The 21113-nt window shown below is 41.6% G+C and overlaps 12 non-coding genes across 12 annotated transcripts; all 12 read left to right on the top strand.

Annotated features, from left to right (window-relative positions):
- The first annotated feature begins 2121 nt into the window (after positions 1 to 2121).
- On the top strand, positions 2122 to 2195 carry TRNAN-GUU (transfer RNA asparagine (anticodon GUU)). Its single transcript has one exon. It is a non-coding gene; the product is annotated as a tRNA-Asn (tRNA).
- Positions 2196 to 3664: 1469 nt separating this feature from the next.
- TRNAN-GUU (transfer RNA asparagine (anticodon GUU)) lies at positions 3665 to 3738 on the top strand. Its single transcript has one exon. It is a non-coding gene; the product is annotated as a tRNA-Asn (tRNA).
- Positions 3739 to 5207: 1469 nt separating this feature from the next.
- On the top strand, positions 5208 to 5281 carry TRNAN-GUU (transfer RNA asparagine (anticodon GUU)). The gene has a single exon. It is a non-coding gene; the product is annotated as a tRNA-Asn (tRNA).
- A 1470-nt stretch (positions 5282 to 6751) lies between these two features.
- On the top strand, positions 6752 to 6825 carry TRNAN-GUU (transfer RNA asparagine (anticodon GUU)). The gene has a single exon. It is a non-coding gene; the product is annotated as a tRNA-Asn (tRNA).
- A 1469-nt stretch (positions 6826 to 8294) lies between these two features.
- TRNAN-GUU (transfer RNA asparagine (anticodon GUU)) lies at positions 8295 to 8368 on the top strand. Its single transcript has one exon. It is a non-coding gene; the product is annotated as a tRNA-Asn (tRNA).
- Positions 8369 to 9838: 1470 nt separating this feature from the next.
- On the top strand, positions 9839 to 9912 carry TRNAN-GUU (transfer RNA asparagine (anticodon GUU)). The gene has a single exon. It is a non-coding gene; the product is annotated as a tRNA-Asn (tRNA).
- Positions 9913 to 11381: 1469 nt separating this feature from the next.
- On the top strand, positions 11382 to 11455 carry TRNAN-GUU (transfer RNA asparagine (anticodon GUU)). Its single transcript has one exon. It is a non-coding gene; the product is annotated as a tRNA-Asn (tRNA).
- Positions 11456 to 12925: 1470 nt separating this feature from the next.
- Positions 12926 to 12999, top strand: TRNAN-GUU (transfer RNA asparagine (anticodon GUU)). The gene has a single exon. It is a non-coding gene; the product is annotated as a tRNA-Asn (tRNA).
- A 3013-nt stretch (positions 13000 to 16012) lies between these two features.
- TRNAN-GUU (transfer RNA asparagine (anticodon GUU)) lies at positions 16013 to 16086 on the top strand. Its single transcript has one exon. It is a non-coding gene; the product is annotated as a tRNA-Asn (tRNA).
- A 1469-nt stretch (positions 16087 to 17555) lies between these two features.
- TRNAN-GUU (transfer RNA asparagine (anticodon GUU)) lies at positions 17556 to 17629 on the top strand. The gene has a single exon. It is a non-coding gene; the product is annotated as a tRNA-Asn (tRNA).
- A 1469-nt stretch (positions 17630 to 19098) lies between these two features.
- Positions 19099 to 19172, top strand: TRNAN-GUU (transfer RNA asparagine (anticodon GUU)). The gene has a single exon. It is a non-coding gene; the product is annotated as a tRNA-Asn (tRNA).
- A 1469-nt stretch (positions 19173 to 20641) lies between these two features.
- TRNAN-GUU (transfer RNA asparagine (anticodon GUU)) lies at positions 20642 to 20715 on the top strand. Its single transcript has one exon. It is a non-coding gene; the product is annotated as a tRNA-Asn (tRNA).
- The last annotated feature ends 398 nt before the right edge of the window (positions 20716 to 21113 follow it).

Raw genomic sequence — 21113 nt, forward strand, 5'->3', positions numbered from 1 at the left:
GAGGCTACAGATTGTATAGAAGAAAACAAATAACAACCCCAAAGACATTCATTAAACATGTTAAGTGAGGACGTAAAGGAGATCTCTATAGAAATGTTTGGAAATCTGTTACGTCACACAGACATGTTGACAGAGTGGTCAGAAAGTGCAATTTTTCTTGAAATTAACAGGCAAGCTATCATCGATTGACTTAAAACCAATAAAACCTCAGATGTGGATGGTAACATAACGAAAGCAGTGAAAACCCATGGAAAAGTGAATTTCTCTTAAGGTTTGGGGATTTGATTGCCATGGAATTACAAATTTGAACAAAAACAAATTGCTTAGCAGAGGATGGTTTCGATCCATCGACCTCTGGGTTATGGGCCCAGCACGCTTCCGCTGCGCCACTCTGCTGCTGTCACACCTTTCTCTGTGCATTTTGAAAGGGAGAAGCTGGCTCCACCTACATTTGCATGCAGATAAAGAACCATAGCTGCATTTGAAAGCAGAGGATGCCATAACCTCTGAAAAAGCATTTAGACATTGTGAGAGCAAAATCTTGTTAGTCCACGTAGCTCTCTCGCCTCACGTGCTTAGTCTCTGTGGCGCAATTGGTTAGCGCATTCGGCTGTTAACCGAAAGGTTGGTGGTTCAAGCCCACCCAGGGACGTTTTGAGACACTTGAGTTTTTTTAACCGAAAAGCAAAAAAGGAGCCCAAAATAGTTACCTTTCAAACGCAAATACGGTGACTGCAAATTGATTAACATAGGTGGAGACCCTTCACAAAACCATGCTTAAAAGGAAGGGTGACGTCATATCTATGACGGTGCTTTCCAATTGAAACTTCATCAAAAGCACGTAAAACATCATCAGAAGTGAACAGGAAGTTCATTCTTCATTCCGTTGTCAACCGATTGGCCAGAAAATTGGGCTCGATCAAAGGGAACCTGAACAGGGGACTGCTCCTATCCATCGTCATTCATTGGGAAAGTGTCTGCAATTTCAAACACATTGCATTTCTCATATCAGCATGTGATGAGCGCCCGAAGCGTGCTGTTGAAACCCCACTCCGGGACCATTCCTTTTTCAATGCAGGAGGGTCAAAGCATTTGCTAACCAATAAGCAAAAAAATATGAAAATCCTCATCTTTCCCACAAAAACATCAAAAACAACAGCAAAAACATTGAAGACGGCTGGCTGCAAACGGAATAGAGAAATATCATACAAGCATGTTAAAAGCGTTGGAAGACAATTTTTTAAGGAAAGTGTTTTGAAACTTGAAGACACGCACGGACGTGCCAGATGATCAGAAAGTGCCATTTCACTCGGAGTTAACAGTCCAAATACAAGCAATCGACTTTAATGCCTCACTGCATCAAGCTTAGCAACGTTTGATGGGCACGGAAAGTTTGGTGATCAACTCCACTCTGGGATGATTCATTTTTAACATGGAATGGGCAAAGCATGCGCTAACCAAACAGAAAAAAAAGGAAAGAAAAACAGCAGCAAAGAGTAAAATTAGCTTTAATGTTTCTGCAACAACACATTACATTCAAACGGAGGCTACAGATTGTATAGAAGAAAACAAATAACAACCCCAAAGACATTCATTAAACATGTTAAGTGAGGACGTAAAGGAGATCTCTATAGAAATGTTTGGAAATCTGTTACGTCACACAGACATGTTGACAGAGTGGTCAGAAAGTGCAATATTTCTTGAAATTAACAGGCAAGCTATCATCGATTGACTTAAAACCAATAAAACCTCAGATGTGGATGGTAACATAACGAAAGCAGTGAAAACCCATGGAAAAGTGAATTTCTCTTAAGGTTTGGGGATTTGATTGCCATGGAATTACAAGTTTGAACAAAAACAAATTGCTTAGCAGAGGATGGTTTCGATCCATCGACCTCTGGGTTATGGGCCCAGCACGCTTCCGCTGCGCCACTCTGCTGCTGTCACACCTTTCTCTGTGCATTTTGAAAGGGAGAAGCTGGCTCCACCTACATTTGCATGCAGATAAAGAACCATAGCTGCATTTGAAAGCAGAGGATGCCGTAACCTCTGAAAAAGCATTTAGACATTGTGAGAGCAAAATCTTGTTAGTCCACGTAGCTCTCTCGCCTCACGTGCTTAGTCTCTGTGGCGCAATTGGTTAGCGCGTTCGGCTGTTAACCGAAAGGTTGGTGGTTCAAGCCCACCCAGGGACGTTTTGAGACACTTGAGTTTTTTTAACCGAAAAGCAAAAAAGGAGCCCAAAATAGTTACCTTTCAAACGCAAATACGGTGACTGCAAATTGATTAACATAGGTGGAGACCCTTCACAAAACCATGCTTAAAAGGAAGGGTGACGTCATATCTATGACGGTGCTTTCCAATTGAAACTTCATCAAAAGCACGTAAAACATCATCAGAAGTGAACAGGAAGTTCATTCTTCATTCCGTTGTCAACCGATTGGCCAGAAAATTGGGCTCGATCAAAGGGAACCTGAACAGGGGACTGCTCCTATCCATCGTCATTCATTGGGAAAGTGTCTGCAATTTCAAACACATTGCATTTCTCATATCAGCATGTGATGAGCGCCCGAAGCGTGCTGTTGAAACCCCACTCCGGGACCATTCCTTTTTCAATGCAGGAGGGGCAAAGCATTTGCTAACCAATAAGCAAAAAAATATGAAAATCCTCATCTTTCCCACAAAAACATCAAAAACAACAGCAAAAACATTGAAGACGGCTGGCTGCAAACGGAATAGAGAAATATCATACAAGCATGTTAAAAGCGTTGGAAGACAATTTTTTAAGGAAAGTGTTTTGAAACTTGAAGACACGCACGGACGTGCCAGATGATCAGAAAGTGCCATTTCACTCGGAGTTAACAGTCCAAATACAAGCAATCGACTTTAATGCCTCACTGCATCAAGCTTAGCAACGTTTGATGGGCACGGAAAGTTTGGTGATCAACTCCACTCTGGGATGATTCATTTTTAACATGGAATGGGCAAAGCATGCGCTAACCAAACAGAAAAAAAAGGAAAGAAAAACAGCAGCAAAGAGTAAAATTAGCTTTAATGTTTCTGCAACAACACATTACATTCAAACGGAGGCTACAGATTGTATAGAAGAAAACAAATAACAACCCCAAAGACATTCATTAAACATGTTAAGTGAGGACGTAAAGGAGATCTCTATAGAAATGTTTGGAAATCTGTTACGTCACACAGACATGTTGACAGAGTGGTCAGAAAGTGCAATATTTCTTGAAATTAACAGGCAAGCTATCATCGATTGACTTAAAACCAATAAAACCTCAGATGTGGATGGTAACATAACGAAAGCAGTGAAAACCCATGGAAAAGTGAATTTCTCTTAAGGTTTGGGGATTTGATTGCCATGGAATTACAAGTTTGAACAAAAACAAATTGCTTAGCAGAGGATGGTTTCGATCCATCGACCTCTGGGTTATGGGCCCAGCACGCTTCCGCTGCGCCACTCTGCTGCTGTCACACCTTTCTCTGTGCATTTTGAAAGGGAGAAGCTGGCTCCACCTACATTTGCATGCAGATAAAGAACCATAGCTGCATTTGAAAGCAGAGGATGCCGTAACCTCTGAAAAAGCATTTAGACATTGTGAGAGCAAAATCTTGTTAGTCCACGTAGCTCTCTCGCCTCACGTGCTTAGTCTCTGTGGCGCAATTGGTTAGCGCGTTCGGCTGTTAACCGAAAGGTTGGTGGTTCAAGCCCACCCAGGGACGTTTTGAGACACTTGAGTTTTTTTAACCGAAAAGCAAAAAAGGAGCCCAAAATAGTTACCTTTCAAACGCAAATACGGTGACTGCAAATTGATTAACATAGGTGGAGACCCTTCACAAAACCATGCTTAAAAGGAAGGGTGACGTCATATCTATGACGGTGCTTTCCAATTGAAACTTCATCAAAAGCACGTAAAACATCATCAGAAGTGAACAGGAAGTTCATTCTTCATTCCGTTGTCAACCGATTGGCCAGAAAATTGGGCTCGATCAAAGGGAACCTGAACAGGGGACTGCTCCTATCCATCGTCATTCATTGGGAAAGTGTCTGCAATTTCAAACACATTGCATTTCTCATATCAGCATGTGATGAGCGCCCGAAGCGTGCTGTTGAAACCCCACTCCGGGACCATTCCTTTTTCAATGCAGGAGGGGCAAAGCATTTGCTAACCAATAAGCAAAAAAATATGAAAATCCTCATCTTTCCCACAAAAACATCAAAAACAACAGCAAAAACATTGAAGACGGCTGGCTGCAAACGGAATAGAGAAATATCATACAAGCATGTTAAAAGCGTTGGAAGACAATTTTTTAAGGAAAGTGTTTTGAAACTTGAAGACACGCACGGACGTGCCAGATGATCAGAAAGTGCCATTTCACTCGGAGTTAACAGTCCAAATACAAGCAATCGACTTTAATGCCTCACTGCATCAAGCTTAGCAACGTTTGATGGGCACGGAAAGTTTGGTGATCAACTCCACTCTGGGATGATTCATTTTTAACATGGAATGGGCAAAGCATGCGCTAACCAAACAGAAAAAAAAGGAAAGAAAAACAGCAGCAAAGTGTAAAATTAGCTTTAATGTTTCTGCAACAACACATTACATTCAAACGGAGGCTACAGATTGTATAGAAGAAAACAAATAACAACCCCAAAGACATTCATTAAACATGTTAAGTGAGGACGTAAAGGAGATCTCTATAGAAATGTTTGGAAATCTGTTACGTCACACAGACATGTTGACAGAGTGGTCAGAAAGTGCAATTTTTCTTGAAATTAACAGGCAAGCTATCATCGATTGACTTAAAACCAATAAAACCTCAGATGTGGATGGTAACATAACGAAAGCAGTGAAAACCCATGGAAAAGTGAATTTCTCTTAAGGTTTGGGGATTTGATTGCCATGGAATTACAAATTTGAACAAAAACAAATTGCTTAGCAGAGGATGGTTTCGATCCATCGACCTCTGGGTTATGGGCCCAGCACGCTTCCGCTGCGCCACTCTGCTGCTGTCACACCTTTCTCTGTGCATTTTGAAAGGGAGAAGCTGGCTCCACCTACATTTGCATGCAGATAAAGAACCATAGCTGCATTTGAAAGCAGAGGATGCCGTAACCTCTGAAAAAGCATTTAGACATTGTGAGAGCAAAATCTTGTTAGTCCACGTAGCTCTCTCGCCTCACGTGCTTAGTCTCTGTGGCGCAATTGGTTAGCGCGTTCGGCTGTTAACCGAAAGGTTGGTGGTTCAAGCCCACCCAGGGACGTTTTGAGACACTTGAGTTTTTTTTAACCGAGAAGCAAAAAAGGAGCCCAAAATAGTTACCTTTCAAACGCAAATACGGTGACTGCAAATTGATTAACATAGGTGGAGACCCTTCACAAAACCATGTTTAAAAGGAAGGGTGACGTCATATCTATGACGGTGCTTTCCAATTGAAACTTCATCAAAAGCACGTAAAACATCATCAGAAGTGAACAGGAAGTTCATTCTTCATTCCGTTGTCAACCGATTGGCCAGAAAATTGGGCTCGATCAAAGGGAACCTGAACAGGGGACTGCTCCTATCCATCGTCATTCATTGGGAAAGTGTCTGCAATTTCAAACACATTGCATTTCTCATATCAGCATGTGATGAGCGCCCGAAGCGTGCTGTTGAAACCCCACTCCGGGACCATTCCTTTTTCAATGCAGGAGGGGCAAAGCATTTGCTAACCAATAAGCAAAAAAATATGAAAATCCTCATCTTTCCCACAAAAACATCAAAAACAACAGCAAAAACATTGAAGACGGCTGGCTGCAAACGGAATAGAGAAATATCATACAAGCATGTTAAAAGCGTTGGAAGACAATTTTTTAAGGAAAGTGTTTTGAAACTTGAAGACACGCACGGACGTGCCAGATGATCAGAAAGTGCCATTTCACTCGGAGTTAACAGTCCAAATACAAGCAATCGACTTTAATGCCTCACTGCATCAAGCTTAGCAACGTTTGATGGGCACGGAAAGTTTGGTGATCAACTCCACTCTGGGATGATTCATTTTTAACATGGAATGGGCAAAGCATGCGCTAACCAAACAGAAAAAAAAGGAAAGAAAAACAGCAGCAAAGTGTAAAATTAGCTTTAATGTTTCTGCAACAACACATTACATTCAAACGGAGGCTACAGATTGTATAGAAGAAAACAAATAACAACCCCAAAGACATTCATTAAACATGTTAAGTGAGGACGTAAAGGAGATCTCTATAGAAATGTTTGGAAATCTGTTACGTCACACAGACATATTGACAGAGTGGTCAGAAAGTGCAATTTTTCTTGAAATTAACAGGCAAGCTATCATCGATTGACTTAAAACCAATAAAACCTCAGATGTGGATGGTAACATAACGAAAGCAGTGAAAACCCATGGAAAAGTGAATTTCTCTTAAGGTTTGGGGATTTGATTGCCATGGAATTACAAATTTGAACAAAAACAAATTGCTTAGCAGAGGATGGTTTCAATCCATCGACCTCTGGGTTATGGGCCCAGCACGCTTCCGCTGCGCCACTCTGCTGCTGTCACACCTTTCTCTGTGCATTTTGAAAGGGAGAAGCTGGCTCCACCTACATTTGCATGCAGATAAAGAACCATAGCTGCATTTGAAAGCAGAGGATGCCGTAACCTCTGAAAAAGCATTTAGACATTGTGAGAGCAAAATCTTGTTAGTCCACGTAGCTCTCTCGCCTCACGTGCTTAGTCTCTGTGGCGCAATTGGTTAGCGCGTTCGGCTGTTAACCGAAAGGTTGGTGGTTCAAGCCCACCCAGGGACGTTTTGAGACACTTGAGTTTTTTTAACCGAAAAGCAAAAAAGGAGCCCAAAATAGTTACCTTTCAAACGCAAATACGGTGACTGCAAATTGATTAACATAGGTGGAGACCCTTCACAAAACCATGCTTAAAAGGAAGGGTGACGTCATATCTATGACGGTGCTTTCCAATTGAAACTTCATCAAAAGCACGTAAAACATCATCAGAAGTGAACAGGAAGTTCATTCTTCATTCCGTTGTCAACCGATTGGCCAGAAAATTGGGCTCGATCAAAGGGAACCTGAACAGGGGACTGCTCCTATCCATCGTCATTCATTGGGAAAGTGTCTGCAATTTCAAACACATTGCATTTCTCATATCAGCATGTGATGAGCGCCCGAAGCGTGCTGTTGAAACCCCACTCCGGGACCATTCCTTTTTCAATGCAGGAGGGGCAAAGCATTTGCTAACCAATAAGCAAAAAAATATGAAAATCCTCATCTTTCCCACAAAAACATCAAAAACAACAGCAAAAACATTGAAGACGGCTGGCTGCAAACGGAATAGAGAAATATCATACAAGCATGTTAAAAGCGTTGGAAGACAATTTTTTAAGGAAAGTGTTTTGAAACTTGAAGACACGCACGGACGTGCCAGATGATCAGAAAGTGCCATTTCACTCGGAGTTAACAGTCCAAATACAAGCAATCGACTTTAATGCCTCACTGCATCAAGCTTAGCAACGTTTGATGGGCACGGAAAGTTTGGTGATCAACTCCACTCTGGGATGATTCATTTTTAACATGAAATGGGCAAAGCATGCGCTAACCAAACAGAAAAAAAAGGAAAGAAAAACAGCAGCAAAGAGTAAAATTAGCTTTAATGTTTCTGCAACAACACATTACATTCAAACGGAGGCTACAGATTGTATAGAAGAAAACAAATAACAACCCCAAAGACATTCATTAAACATGTTAAGTGAGGACGTAAAGGAGATCTCTATAGAAATGTTTGGAAATCTGTTACGTCACACAGACATGTTGACAGAGTGGTCAGAAAGTGCAATATTTCTTGAAATTAACAGGCAAGCTATCATCGATTGACTTAAAACCAATAAAACCTCAGATGTGGATGGTAACATAACGAAAGCAGTGAAAACCCATGGAAAAGTGAATTTCTCTTAAGGTTTGGGGATTTGATTGCCATGGAATTACAAATTTGAACAAAAACAAATTGCTTAGCAGAGGATGGTTTCAATCCATCGACCTCTGGGTTATGAGCCCAGCACGCTTCCGCTGCGCCACTCTGCTGCTGTCACACCTTTCTCTGTGCGTTTTGAAAGGGAGAAGCTGGCTCCACCTACATTTGCATGCAGATAAAGAACCATAGCTGCATTTGAAAGCAGAGGATGCCGTAACCTCTGAAAAAGCATTTAGACATTGTGAGAGCAAAATCTTGTTAGTCCACGTAGCTCTCTCGCCTCACGTGCTTAGTCTCTGTGGCGCAATTGGTTAGCGCGTTCGGCTGTTAACCGAAAGGTTGGTGGTTCAAGCCCACCCAGGGACGTTTTGAGACACTTGAGTTTTTTTTAACCGAGAAGCAAAAAAGGAGCCCAAAATAGTTACCTTTCAAACGCAAATACGGTGACTGCAAATTGATCAACATAGGTGGAGACCCTTCACAAAACCATGTTTAAAAGGAAGGGTGACGTCATATCTATGACGGTGCTTTCCAATTGAAACTTCATCAAAAGCACGTAAAACATCATCAGAAGTGAACAGGAAGTTCATTCTTCATTCCGTTGTCAACCGATTGGCCAGAAAATTGGGCTCGATCAAAGGGAACCTGAACAGGGGACTGCTCCTATCCATCGTCATTCATTGGGAAAGTGTCTGCAATTTCAAACACATTGCATTTCTCATATCAGCATGTGATGAGCGCCCGAAGCGTGCTGTTGAAACCCCACTCCGGGACCATTCCTTTTTCAATGCAGGAGGGGCAAAGCATTTGCTAACCAATAAGCAAAAAAATATGAAAATCCTCATCTTTCCCACAAAAACATCAAAAACAACAGCAAAAACATTGAAGACGGCTGGCTGCAAACGGAATAGAGAAATATCATACAAGCATGTTAAAAGCGTTGGAAGACAATTTTTTAAGGAAAGTGTTTTGAAACTTGAAGACACGCACGGACGTGCCAGATGATCAGAAAGTGCCATTTCACTCGGAGTTAACAGTCCAAATACAAGCAATCGACTTTAATGCCTCACTGCATCAAGCTTAGCAACGTTTGATGGGCACGGAAAGTTTGGTGATCAACTCCACTCTGGGATGATTCATTTTTAACATGGAATGGGCAAAGCATGCGCTAACCAAACAGAAAAAAAAGGAAAGAAAAACAGCAGCAAAGTGTAAAATTAGCTTTAATGTTTCTGCAACAACACATTACATTCAAACGGAGGCTACAGATTGTATAGAAGAAAACAAATAACAACCCCAAAGACATTCATTAAACATGTTAAGTGAGGACGTAAAGGAGATCTCTATAGAAATGTTTGGAAATCTGTTACGTCACACAGACATGTTGACAGAGTGGTCAGAAAGTGCAATTTTTCTTGAAATTAACAGGCAAGCTATCATCGATTGACTTAAAACCAATAAAACCTCAGATGTGGATGGTAACATAACGAAAGCAGTGAAAACCCATGGAAAAGTGAATTTCTCTTAAGGTTTGGGGATTTGATTGCCATGGAATTACAAATTTGAACAAAAACAAATTGCTTAGCAGAGGATGGTTTCGATCCATCGACCTCTGGGTTATGGGCCCAGCACGCTTCCGCTGCGCCACTCTGCTGCTGTCACACCTTTCTCTGTGCATTTTGAAAGGGAGAAGCTGGCTCCACCTACATTTGCATGCAGATAAAGAACCATAGCTGCATTTGAAAGCAGAGGATGCCGTAACCTCTGAAAAAGCATTTAGACATTGTGAGAGCAAAATCTTGTTAGTCCACGTAGCTCTCTCGCCTCACGTGCTTAGTCTCTGTGGCGCAATTGGTTAGCGCGTTCGGCTGTTAACCGAAAGGTTGGTGGTTCAAGCCCACCCAGGGACGTTTTGAGACACTTGAGTTTTTTTAACCGAAAAGCAAAAAAGGAGCCCAAAATAGTTACCTTTCAAACGCAAATACGGTGACTGCAAATTGATTAACATAGGTGGAGACCCTTCACAAAACCATGCTTAAAAGGAAGGGTGACGTCATATCTATGACGGTGCTTTCCAATTTAAACTTCATCAAAAGCACGTAAAACATCATCAGAAGTGAACAGGAAGTTCATTCTTCATTCCGTTGTCAACCGATTGGCTAGAAAATTGGGCTCGATCAAAGGGAACCTGAACAGGGGACTGCTCCTATCCATCGTCATTCATTGGGAAAGTGTCTGCAATTTCAAACACATTGCATTTCTCATATCAGCATGTGATGAGCGCCCGAAGCGTGCTGTTGAAACCCCACTCCGGGACCATTCCTTTTTCAATGCAGGAGGGGCAAAGCATTTGCTAACCAATAAGCAAAAAAATATGAAAATCCTCATCTTTCCCACAAAAACATCAAAAACAACAGCAAAAACATTGAAGACGGCTGGCTGCAAACGGAATAGAGAAATATCATACAAGCATGTTAAAAGCGTTGGAAGACAATTTTTTAAGGAAAGTGTTTTGAAACTTGAAGACACGCACGGACGTGCCAGATGATCAGAAAGTGCCATTTCACTCGGAGTTAACAGTCCAAATACAAGCAATCGACTTTAATGCCTCACTGCATCAAGCTTAGCAACGTTTGATGGGCACGGAAAGTTTGGTGATCAACTCCACTCTGGGATGATTCATTTTTAACATGGAATGGGCAAAGCATGCGCTAACCAAACAGAAAAAAAAGGAAAGAAAAACAGCAGCAAAGAGTAAAATTAGCTTTAATGTTTCTGCAACAACACATTACATTCAAACGGAGGCTACAGATTGTATAGAAGAAAACAAATAACAACCCCAAAGACATTCATTAAACATGTTAAGTGAGGACGTAATGGAGATCTCTATAGAAATGTTTGGAAATCTGTTACGTCACACAGACATGTTGACAGAGTGGTCAGAAAGTGCAATATTTCTTGAAATTAACAGGCAAGCTATCATCGATTGACTTAAAACCAATAAAACCTCAGATGTGGATGGTAACATAACGAAAGCAGTGAAAACCCATGGAAAAGTGAATTTCTCTTAAGGTTTGGGGATTTGATTGCCATGGAATTACAAATTTGAACAAAAACAAATTGCTTAGCAGAGGATGGTTTCAATCCATCGACCTCTGGGTTATGGGCCCAGCACGCTTCCGCTGCGCCACTCTGCTGCTGTCACACCTTTCTCTGTGCGTTTTGAAAGGGAGAAGCTGGCTCCACCTAAATTTGCATGCAGATAAAGAACCATAGCTGCATTTGAAAGCAGAGGATGCCGTAACCTCTGAAAAAGCATTTAGACATTGTGAGAGCAAAATCTTGTTAGTCCACGTAGCTCTCTCGCCTCACGTGCTTAGTCTCTGTGGCGCAATTGGTTAGCGCGTTCGGCTGTTAACCGAAAGGTTGGTGGTTCAAGCCCACCCAGGGACGTTTTGAGACACTTGAGTTTTTTTTAACCGAGAAGCAAAAAAGGAGCCCAAAATAGTTACCTTTCAAACGCAAATACGGTGACTGCAAATTGATTAACATAGGTGGAGACCCTTCACAAAACCATGTTTAAAAGGAAGGGTGACGTCATATCTATGACGGTGCTTTCCAATTGAAACTTCATCAAAAGCACGTAAAACATCATCAGAAGTGAACAGGAAGTTCATTCTTCATTCCGTTGTCAACCGATTGGCCAGAAAATTGGGCTCGATCAAAGGGAACCTGAACAGGGGACTGCTCCTATCCATCGTCATTCATTGGGAAAGTGTCTGCAATTTCAAACACATTGCATTTCTCATATCAGCATGTGATGAGCGCCCGAAGCGTGCTGTTGAAACCCCACTCCGGGACCATTCCTTTTTCAATGCAGGAGGGGCAAAGCATTTGCTAACCAATAAGCAAAAAAATATGAAAATCCTCATCTTTCCCACAAAAACATCAAAAACAACAGCAAAAACATTGAAGACGGCTGGCTGCAAACGGAATAGAGAAATATCATACAAGCATGTTAAAAGCGTTGGAAGACAATTTTTTAAGGAAAGTGTTTTGAAACTTGAAGACACGCACGGACGTGCCAGATGATCAGAAAGTGCCATTTCACTCGGAGTTAACAGTCCAAATACAAGCAATCGACTTTAATGCCTCACTGCATCAAGCTTAGCAACGTTTGATGGGCACGGAAAGTTTGGTGATCAACTCCACTCTGGGATGATTCATTTTTAACATGGAATGGGCAAAGCATGCGCTAACCAAACAGAAAAAAAAGGAAAGAAAAACAGCAGCAAAGTGTAAAATTAGCTTTAATGTTTCTGCAACAACACATTACATTCAAACGGAGGCTACAGATTGTATAGAAGAAAACAAATAACAACCCCAAAGACATTCATTAAACATGTTAAGTGAGGACGTAAAGGAGATCTCTATAGAAATGTTTGGAAATCTGTTACGTCACACAGACATGTTGACAGAGTGGTCAGAAAGTGCAATTTTTCTTGAAATTAACAGGCAAGCTATCATCGATTGACTTAAAACCAATAAAACCTCAGATGTGGATGGTAACATAACGAAAGCAGTGAAAACCCATGGAAAAGTGAATTTCTCTTAAGGTTTGGGGATTTGATTGCCATGGAATTACAAATTTGAACAAAAACAAATTGCTTAGCAGAGGATGGTTTCGATCCATCGACCTCTGGGTTATGGGCCCAGCACGCTTCCGCTGCGCCACTCTGCTGCTGTCACACCTTTCTCTGTGCATTTTGAAAGGGAGAAGCTGGCTCCACCTACATTTGCATGCAGATAAAGAACCATAGCTGCATTTGAAAGCAGAGGATGCCGTAACCTCTGAAAAAGCATTTAGACATTGTGAGAGCAAAATCTTGTTAGTCCACGTAGCTCTCTCGCCTCACGTGCTTAGTCTCTGTGGCGCAATTGGTTAGCGCGTTCGGCTGTTAACCGAAAGGTTGGTGGTTCAAGCCCACCCAGGGACGTTTTGAGACACTTGAGTTTTTTTTAACCGAGAAGCAAAAAAGGAGCCCAAAATAGTTACCTTTCAAACGCAAATACGGTGACTGCAAATTGATTAACATAGGTGGAGACCCTTCACAAAACCATGTTTAAAAGGAAGGGTGACGTCATATCTATGACGGTGCTTTCCAATTGAAACTTCATCAAAAGCACGTAAAACATCATCAGAAGTGAACAGGAAGTTCATTCTTCATTCCGTTGTCAACCGATTGGCCAGAAAATTGGGCTCGATCAAAGGGAACCTGAACAGGGGACTGCTCCTATCCATCGTCATTCATTGGGAAAGTGTCTGCAATTTCAAACACATTGCATTTCTCATATCAGCATGTGATGAGCGCCCGAAGCGTGCTGTTGAAACCCCACTCCGGGACCATTCCTTTTTCAATGCAGGAGGGGCAAAGCATTTGCTAACCAATAAGCAAAAAAATATGAAAATCCTCATCTTTCCCACAAAAACATCAAAAACAACAGCAAAAACATTGAAGACGGCTGGCTGCAAACGGAATAGAGAAATATCATACAAGCATGTTAAAAGCGTTGGAAGACAATTTTTTAAGGAAAGTGTTTTGAAACTTGAAGACACGCACGGACGTGCCAGATGATCAGAAAGTGCCATTTCACTCGGAGTTAACAGTCCAAATACAAGCAATCGACTTTAATGCCTCACTGCATCAAGCTTAGCAACGTTTGATGGGCACGGAAAGTTTGGTGATCAACTCCACTCTGGGATGATTCATTTTTAACATGGAATGGGCAAAGCATGCGCTAACCAAACAGAAAAAAAAGGAAAGAAAAACAGCAGCAAAGTGTAAAATTAGCTTTAATGTTTCTGCAACAACACATTACATTCAAACGGAGGCTACAGATTGTATAGAAGAAAACAAATAACAACCCCAAAGACATTCATTAAACATGTTAAGTGAGGACGTAAAGGAGATCTCTATAGAAATGTTTGGAAATCTGTTACGTCACACAGACATGTTGACAGAGTGGTCAGAAAGTGCAATTTTTCTTGAAATTAACAGGCAAGCTATCATCGATTGACTTAAAACCAATAAAACCTCAGATGTGGATGGTAACATAACGAAAGCAGTGAAAACCCATGGAAAAGTGAATTTCTCTTAAGGTTTGGGGATTTGATTGCCATGGAATTACAAATTTGAACAAAAACAAATTGCTTAGCAGAGGATGGTTTCGATCCATCGACCTCTGGGTTATGGGCCCAGCACGCTTCCGCTGCGCCACTCTGCTGCTGTCACACCTTTCTCTGTGCATTTTGAAAGGGAGAAGCTGGCTCCACCTACATTTGCATGCAGATAAAGAACCATAGCTGCATTTGAAAGCAGAGGATGCCATAACCTCTGAAAAAGCATTTAGACATTGTGAGAGCAAAATCTTGTTAGTCCACGTAGCTCTCTCGCCTCACGTGCTTAGTCTCTGTGGCGCAATTGGTTAGCGCATTCGGCTGTTAACCGAAAGGTTGGTGGTTCAAGCCCACCCAGGGACGTTTTGAGACACTTGAGTTTTTTTAACCGAAAAGCAAAAAAGGAGCCCAAAATAGTTACCTTTCAAACGCAAATACGGTGACTGCAAATTGATTAACATAGGTGGAGACCCTTCACAAAACCATGCTTAAAAGGAAGGGTGACGTCATATCTATGACGGTGCTTTCCAATTGAAACTTCATCAAAAGCACGTAAAACATCATCAGAAGTGAACAGGAAGTTCATTCTTCATTCCGTTGTCAACCGATTGGCCAGAAAATTGGGCTCGATCAAAGGGAACCTGAACAGGGGACTGCTCCTATCCATCGTCATTCATTGGGAAAGTGTCTGCAATTTCAAACACATTGCATTTCTCATATCAGCATGTGATGAGCGCCCGAAGCGTGCTGTTGAAACCCCACTCCGGGACCATTCCTTTTTCAATGCAGGAGGGTCAAAGCATTTGCTAACCAATAAGCAAAAAAATATGAAAATCCTCATCTTTCCCACAAAAACATCAAAAACAACAGCAAAAACATTGAAGACGGCTGGCTGCAAACAGAATAGAGAAATATCATACAAGCATGTTAAAAGCGTTGGAAGACAATTTTTTAAGGAAAGTGTTTTGAAACTTGAAGACACGCACGGACGTGCCAGATGATCAGAAAGTGCCATTTCACTCGGAGTTAACAGTCCAAATACAAGCAATCGACTTTAATGCCTCACTGCATCAAGCTTAGCAACGTTTGATGGGCACGGAAAGTTTGGTGATCAACTCCACTCTGGGATGATTCATTTTTAACATGGAATGGGCAAAGCATGCGCTAACCAAACAGAAAAAAAAGGAAAGAAAAACAGCAGCAAAGAGTAAAATTAGCTTTAATGTTTCTGCAACAACACATTACATTCAAACGGAGGCTACAGATTGTATAGAAGAAAACAAATAACAACCCCAAAGACATTCATTAAACATGTTAAGTGAGGACGTAAAGGAGATCTCTATAGAAATGTTTGGAAATCTGTTACGTCACACAGACATGTTGACAGAGTGGTCAGAAAGTGCAATATTTCTTGAAATTAACAGGCAAGCTATCATCGATTGACTTAAAACCAATAAAACCTCAGATGTGGATGGTAACATAACGAAAGCAGTGAAAACCCATGGAAAAGTGAATTTCTCTTAAGGTTTGGGGATTTGATTGCCATGGAATTACAAGCTTGAACAAAAACAAATTGCTTAGCAGAGGATGGTTTCGATCCATCGACCTCTGGGTTATGGGCCCAGCACGCTTCCGCTGCGCCACTCTGCTGCTGTCACACCTTTCTCTGTGCATTTTGAAAGGGAGAAGCTGGCTCCACCTACATTTGCATGCAGATAAAGAACCATAGCTGCATTTGAAAGCAGAGGATGCCGTAACCTCTGAAAAAGCATTTAGACATTGTGAGAGCAAAATCTTGTTAGTCCACGTAGCTCTCTCGCCTCACGTGCTTAGTCTCTGTGGCGCAATTGGTTAGCGCGTTCGGCTGTTAACCGAAAGGTTGGTGGTTCAAGCCCACCCAGGGACGTTTTGAGACACTTGAGTTTTTTTAACCGAAAAGCAAAAAAGGAGCCCAAAATAGTTACCTTTCAAACGCAAATACGGTGACTGCAAATTGATTAACATAGGTGGAGACCCTTCACAAAACCATGCTTAAAAGGAAGGGTGACGTCATATCTATGACGGTGCTTTCCAATTGAAACTTCATCAAAAGCACGTAAAACATCATCAGAAGTGAACAGGAAGTTCATTCTTCATTCCGTTGTCAACCGATTGGCCAGAAAATTGGGCTCGATCAAAGGGAACCTGAACAGGGGACTGCTCCTATCCATCGTCATTCATTGGGAAAGTGTCTGCAATTTCAAACACATTGCATTTCTCATATCAGCATGTGATGAGCGCCCGAAGCGTGCTGTTGAAACCCCACTCCGGGACCATTCCTTTTTCAATGCAGGAGGGGCAAAGCATTTGCTAACCAATAAGCAAAAAAATATGAAAATCCTCATCTTTCCCACAAAAACATCAAAAACAACAGCAAAAACATTGAAGACGGCTGGCTGCAAACGGAATAGAGAAATATCATACAAGCATGTTAAAAGCGTTGGAAGACAATTTTTTAAGGAAAGTGTTTTGAAACTTGAAGACACGCACGGACGTGCCAGATGATCAGAAAGTGCCATTTCACTCGGAGTTAACAGTCCAAATACAAGCAATCGACTTTAATGCCTCACTGCATCAAGCTTAGCAACGTTTGATGGGCACGGAAAGTTTGGTGATCAACTCCACTCTGGGATGATTCATTTTTAACATGGAATGGGCAAAGCATGCGCTAACCAAACAGAAAAAAAAGGAAAGAAAAACAGCAGCAAAGTGTAAAATTAGCTTTAATGTTTCTGCAACAACACATTACATTCAAACGGAGGCTACAGATTGTATAGAAGAAAACAAATAACAACCCCAAAGACATTCATTAAACATGTTAAGTGAGGACGTAAAGGAGATCTCTATAGAAATGTTTGGAAATCTGTTACGTCACACAGACATGTTGACAGAGTGGTCAGAAAGTGCAATTTTTCTTGAAATTAACAGGCAAGCTATCATCGATTGACTTAAAACCAATAAAACCTCAGATGTGGATGGTAACATAACGAAAGCAGTGAAAACCCATGGAAAAGTGAATTTCTCTTAAGGTTTGGGGATTTGATTGCCATGGAATTACAAATTTGAACAAAAACAAATTGCTTAGCAGAGGATGGTTTCGATCCATCGACCTCTGGGTTATGGGCTCAGCACGCTTCCGCTGCGCCACTCTGCTGCTGTCACACCTTTCTCTGTGCATTTTGAAAGGGAGAAGCTGGCTCCACCTACATTTGCATGCAGATAAAGAACCATAGCTGCATTTGAAAGCAGAGGATGCCGTAACCTCTGAAAAAGCATTTAGACATTGTGAGAGCAAAATCTTGTTAGTCCACGTAGCTCTCTCGCCTCACGTGCTTAGTCTCTGTGGCGCAATTGGTTAGCGCGTTCGGCTGTTAACCGAAAGGTTGGTGGTTCAAGCCCACCCAGGGACGTTTTGAGACACTTGAGTTTTTTTAACCGAAAAGCAAAAAAGGAGCCCAAAATAGTTACCTTTCAAACGCAAATACGGTGACTGCAAATTGATTAACATAGGTGGAGACCCTTCACAAAACCATGCTTAAAAGGAAGGGTGACGTCATATCTATGACGGTGCTTTCCAATTGAAACTTCATCAAAAGCACGTAAAACATCATCAGAAGTGAACAGGAAGTTCATTCTTCATTCCGTTGTCAACCGATTGGCCAGAAAATTGGGCTCGATCAAAGGGAACCTGAACAGGGGACTGCTCCTATCCATCGTCATTCATTGGGAAAGTGTCTGCAATTTCAAACACATTGCATTTCTCATATCAGCATGTGATGAGCGCCCGAAGCGTGCTGTTGAAACCCCACTCCGGGACCATTCCTTTTTCAATGCAGGAGGGGCAAAGCATTTGCTAACCAATAAGCAAAAAAATATGAAAATCCTCATCTTTCCCACAAAAACATCAAAAACAACAGCAAAAACATTGAAGACGGCTGGCTGCAAACGGAATAGAGAAATATCATACAAGCATGTTAAAAGCGTTGGAAGACAATTTTTTAAGGAAAGTGTTTTGAAACTTGAAGACACGCACGGACGTGCCAGATGATCAGAAAGTGCCATTTCACTCGGAGTTAACAGTCCAAATACAAGCAATCGACTTTAATGCCTCACTGCATCAAGCTTAGCAACGTTTGATGGGCACGGAAAGTTTGGTGATCAACTCCACTCTGGGATGATTCATTTTTAACATGGAATGGGCAAAGCATGCGCTAACCAAACAGAAAAAAAAGGAAAGAAAAACAGCAGCAAAGTGTAAAATTAGCTTTAATGTTTCTGCAACAACACATTACATTCAAACGGAGGCTACAGATTGTATAGAAGAAAACAAATAACAACCCCAAAGACATTCATTAAACATGTTAAGTGAGGACGTAAAGGAGATCTCTATAGAAATGTTTGGAAATCTGTTACGTCACACAGACATGTTGACAGAGTGGTCAGAAAGTGCAATTTTTCTTGAAATTAACAGGCAAGCTATCATCGATTGACTTAAAACCAATAAAACCTCAGATGTGGATGGTAACATAACGAAAGCAGTGAAAACCCATGGAAAAGTGAATTTCTCTTAAGGTTTGGGGATTTGATTGCCATGGAATTACAAATTTGAACAAAAACAAATTGCTTAGCAGAGGATGGTTTCGATCCATCGACCTCTGGGTTATGGGCCCAGCACGCTTCCGCTGCGCCACTCTGCTGCTGTCACACCTTTCTCTGTGCATTTTGAAAGGGAGAAGCTGGCTCCACCTACATTTGCATGCAGATAAAGAACCATAGCTGCATTTGAAAGCAGAGGATGCCGTAACCTCTGAAAAAGCATTTAGACATTGTGAGAGCAAAATCTTGTTAGTCCACGTAGCTCTCTCGCCTCACGTGCTTAGTCTCTGTGGCGCAATTGGTTAGCGCGTTCGGCTGTTAACCGAAAGGTTGGTGGTTCAAGCCCACCCAGGGACGTTTTGAGACACTTGAGTTTTTTTAACCGAAAAGCAAAAAAGGAGCCCAAAATAGTTACCTTTCAAACGCAAATACGGTGACTGCAAATTGATTAACATAGGTGGAGACCCTTCACAAAACCATGCTTAAAAGGAAGGGTGACGTCATATCTATGACGGTGCTTTCCAATTTAAACTTCATCAAAAGCACGTAAAACATCATCAGAAGTGAACAGGAAGTTCATTCTTCATTCCGTTGTCAACCGATTGGCCAGAAAATTGGGCTCGATCAAAGGGAACCTGAACAGGGGACTGCTCCTATCCATCGTCATTCATTGGGAAAGTGTCTGCAATTTCAAACACATTGCATTTCTCATATCAGCATGTGATGAGCGCCCGAAGCGTGCTGTTGAAACCCCACTCCGGGACCATTCCTTTTTCAATGCAGGAGGGGCAAAGCATTTGCTAACCAATAAGCAAAAAAATATGAAAATCCTCATCTTTCCCACAAAAACATCAAAAACAACAGCAAAAACATTGAAGACGGCTGGCTGCAAACGGAATAGAGAAATATCATACAAGCATGTTAAAAGCGTTGGAAGACAATTTTTTAAGGAAAGTGTTTTGAAACTTGAAGACACGCACGGACGTGCCAGATGATCAGAAAGTGCCATTTCACTCGGAGTTAACAGTCCAAATACAAGCAATCGACTTTAATGCCTCACTGCATCAAGCTTAGCAACGTTTGATGGGCACGGAAAGTTTGGTGATCAACTCCACTCTGGGATGATTCATTTTTAACATGGAATGGGCAAAGCATGCGCTAACCAAACAGAAAAAAAAGGAAAGAAAAACAGCAGCAAAGTGTAAAATTAGCTTTAATGTTTCTGCAACAACACATTACATTCAAACGGAGGCTACAGATTGTATAGAAGAAAACAAATAACAACCCCAAAGACATTCATTAAACATGTTAAGTGAGGACGTAAAGGAGATCTCTATAGAAATGTTTGGAAATCTGTTACGTCACACAGACATGTTGACAGAGTGGTCAGAAAGTGCAATTTTTCTTGAAATTAACAGGCAAGCTATCATCGATTGACTTAAAACCAATAAAACCTCAGATGTGGATGGTAACATAACGAAAGCAGTGAAAACCCATGGAAAAGTGAATTTCTCTTAATGTTTGGGGATTTGATTGCCATGGAATTACAAATTTGAACAAAAACAAATTGCTTAGCAGAGGATGGTTTCGATCCATCGACCTCTGGGTTATGGGCCCAGCACGCTTCCGCTGCGCCACTCTGCTGCTGTCACACCTTTCTCTGTGCATTTTGAAAGGGAGAAGCTGGCTCCACCTACATTTGCATGCAGATAAAGAACCATAGCTGCATTTGAAAGCAGAGGATGCCGTAACCTCTGAAAAAGCATTTAGACATTGTGAGAGCAAAATCTTGTTAGTCCACGTAGCTCTCTCGCCTCACGTGCTTAGTCTCTGTGGCGCAATTGGTTAGCGCGTTCGGCTGTTAACCGAAAGGTTGGTGGTTCAAGCCCACCCAGGGACGTTTTGAGACACTTGAGTTTTTTTAACCGAAAAGCAAAAAAGGAGCCCAAAATAGTTACCTTTCAAACGCAAATACGGTGACTGCAAATTGATTAACATAGGTGGAGACCCTTCACAAAACCATGCTTAAAAGGAAGGGTGACGTCATATCTATGACGGTGCTTTCCAATTGAAACTTCATCAAAAGCACGTAAAACATCATCAGAAGTGAACAGGAAGTTCATTCTTCATTCCGTTGTCAACCGATTGGCCAGAAAATTGGGCTCGATCAAAGGGAACCTGAACAGGGGACTGCTCCTATCCATCGTCATTCATTGGGAAAGTGTCTGCAATTTCAAACACATTGCATTTCTCATATCAGCATGTGATGAGCGCCCGAAGCGTGCTGTTGAAACCCCA

The sequence above is a fragment of the Pelobates fuscus genome, chromosome 2 (assembly GCF_036172605.1).
Source record: "Pelobates fuscus isolate aPelFus1 chromosome 2, aPelFus1.pri, whole genome shotgun sequence".
Classification (NCBI taxonomy): Eukaryota; Metazoa; Chordata; class Amphibia; order Anura; family Pelobatidae; genus Pelobates; species Pelobates fuscus.